The sequence below is a fragment of the Limulus polyphemus genome, unplaced genomic scaffold, assembly GCF_000517525.1.
Source record: "Limulus polyphemus unplaced genomic scaffold, Limulus_polyphemus-2.1.2 Scaffold2775, whole genome shotgun sequence".
Classification (NCBI taxonomy): domain Eukaryota; kingdom Metazoa; phylum Arthropoda; class Merostomata; order Xiphosura; family Limulidae; genus Limulus; species Limulus polyphemus.
The window spans coordinates 115,540-118,992 of NW_013668385.1; positions in this window are offsets into that span (position 1 = coordinate 115,540).

Genomic DNA, 3,453 nt, shown 5'->3' on the forward strand with positions numbered 1-3,453 from the left:
ATATATATATATATATATCTATGTTTTAATTTTTCTTTGTTAAGAAAGACGATTAGTAACAATCAAACAAAACAGTATATCAATAAATGACTATGAATTCCAAATCCTAACAAAATGAGTTTCTATACGCAGTTTCAAAAACTCTTAGAACTATTTATATAGTTCCCACGTGGGTCAATGTAAGTTACAGATTTACAACGTTAAAACATGTGGTTCGATTCCCCGCAATGAAGAATTCGCTAAAACAACAACAACAACAACAACGATCTATGTTGTTATAACAACTTTATTTTATTGAGTTTTACAATAACGATCTATGTTGTTATAATAACTTTATTTTATTGAGTTTTACAACAACGATCTATGTTGTTATAATAACTTTATTTTATTGAGTTTTACAACAACGATCTATGTTGTTATAATAACTTTATTTTATTGAGTTTTACAAATTCCAGTTATCACTACAGAAACCACATATGGACCAGTGATAAATTTGAGGGATTATAACACAATTGTAGGTTCGATTCCTGCTTTGTATTTAACAACACACGAGAAACTATACAAGCATTGTTATTTACCTTTGCCGCCTGGCGTGGAAAGAATTAAATAATAGTTCCATGTGTCTGTATACTGTTAGTGCATTTTTACAAAATAAGAGTATGTATACATCAGAATTATCAGTCAGTTTTTAGCTCCTATCCCAAGATAATTTCAAGAGAAGATTATATTTTGGTTAAAATTTCTTCCTTTCAGAAGGTATTCTGAAGCAACATATTTCTTTCCACTTTTACGGCTTACAAAGGACCTGTATTTTAAAAGGCGCTGATGCAAAGGGAATGCTTTACTTAAAATAGGACGTGTAGAGATGCTGCCAATAAATATATATATATATATGTATAAAGTTCAATAACGTTCAATGTTGCCTAATTACTGATTGTCTAATAATTTTAAGTTAAAATTATCATTAGTTGTCTTAATCCAAGAATAATAATTGAAAGGTAGTAACAACAATACATTTCTGAATAACGATTAGTAACATCATTTCGTGAAGTGTTACAGAAAGTTTAATGTTAATTTAGATGAAATATTTTGCCATTTAATTCATGCTATATAATTTGGTTTATGCCCATATTAATACGTGGTTATCACTTTTACAAGTGTTCTTTTGACTAAATGTTTTTACCTTCATCAGATAGATCGTAAACTGTTTTAAAATTCTATTTATTAGTATACTATACCACGCTGTAATCACTATTTTGTGCTTTCTCTTCGATACTTTAATAAGGAATAATATTTCTATATTTTAACAATTCCTGTATTATAGAAAAATAAAGCGTCATTTCTAAAAATCAGTTCGTTTTAGTCGACGTGTTTTATATATATAGCATCTAAAACTCGAGTTGTTGTTACGTACAAGGCATCATTCAGCAATAAAAGATATTCATACTACAGTGTTGATATAGCTGTTTAATGAGTTGTAATTTGTGAAAAAAAGCTATTCTTCAATGACACTTTCCCAAACTTAATAAGGGCATTATTTAAGAATAGTGTTTGCATGATATTAAACAATAAGACGATTTTAATTTGGTGAAATTAGTCTGAAAAAGTCCCTCAAACAGATCACATATTTGAGCGAATCGTTGTCCGCCAACTCCCGGTGTTAGTTTGATGATGAACACGACACAGCGACTATAGAAATACGGTTGTATCTACAGTGTTTTTTTTTTTTTTGCTTTGCTTTTTATTTTGAGTGTAGATAGTATGTTTTTCCTCATACACATGGCTAAGTCTAGTTCATGAAATTGATGCTGTGATGCAAAAAATAAAACAGTATCGTAAGTTTCGTGGACAGTTAAAGAATGTGGTCACGAAAGACTTATTAATAAGGCATTGGTGGGCGGCGAGGACAGGAAAGACTTGTTAATAATACAATAGTTTATTGTTGAACCTGAAATTAGTGAAAGTGAGTTTTTATTTCATTTCTTCCTGTACCACAAACGGCTATTTGAATTAAATGGTCCGTATGTAAACTTTCAATCCGCCTCCAAAATAAATAATTAAGAATTAGAGATGAATAGTGTTTGCCTATTTAGTTTTCAACTGAGAATACGCAACTGATATTTTAAATTAAATATTTTCAGCTATTTTAACATTTAATAAAACAATATAATTTCTCCTAAAGAAAAAAGTCAGTATAGGACCATAATTAATAAAATAATAATAATAATTCACGTTTACCGCTCTGGATGCTGTTGTGGCGCTTGCGCTCTAACCTAAAGGTGTCAAATAGCATCAGCTCATGTGATGGTACAGGTAAGCCTAACTTAAACCACAACGTTTGTTCCTTTGACGACAACCTAGGTAGCGCCTCAAAACGTTGTAGAAATTACAATGATTGGCTGCGCGGCTATAATGTCACCTAAAGACCACCAGAGGGGTGTAACCGAAGCTGAGAAAACATCTATGGCTCAGATTTATGGTATTTAACGAGAATTTTGCATGGTTGTACTGTACTGTCAAGGGGGAGTCAAGTACGTACTAAGGAACAGAGACTGTCGTCTTCTTCCGTTCTCAAACTATTACAATGTGAAATTTGTCCTGACCAACCTAGTAATGTTTTCTTTTCTGCTGAAATTAGCAACAATTATCCAAGAACAATATCAGAAAGTAATGTTATTTCGACATTTTTATCTATATCACGAAGTTTTTGTGACATAAATGCCTAAATAGAGAACATAATTGAAATTCGCAACTCAATAAAAAGCTTTAACACTACAACCTCTGTGAAGCGTTGCACAAACCACTTCAACTGTTGTCACTGCTGTAGTAACTGAAAGTGTAAGTTTATTTTTTATTTTTTTAATTTCGGTGATCCTCAAGCAAAATAAATATTTCTCGGATAATATATATATATATGTATATTAAGATGTATCTGATGAAAAAGTGATGTGGATTTTGTTGAAATTCTACAATATACTACATTGTTGGCTACTTCCCCTATCATATATATATATATATATATAAGTTAGATCGCTAGTTCTGGTTTGAGGATCGGACTTCTTGTAGTCATATAAGGTTGTATAGTATGAAGGTTTTGTTAGTGATTGTTACATTATTGAGGAGAATCTAAGAATTATTTGAAACTGATTCGGTTAGAAAAACTTCGTCGTCTACTGAGTATCATAAATGTTTGGTAGGCCAGAAATCACAGACTATTTCAGTTATTACTTGAAGTTGAAATAGTATTGCAAAGTTTATTTCAGATGTTACTTTCCATAAACTACAAATATCCGTAAATCAAAGTATGTTTAACGTCCAACTGTTGTTAACTTGGTTAATGAAACAGAGTTGCCTAATAAATGTCATACACTTTGATTTGTAAATGTTGTCATACAGGAAGAAGAAAAAATGAGAGGAACGGCATATAAAAACACCATATTACAAAATATCTTT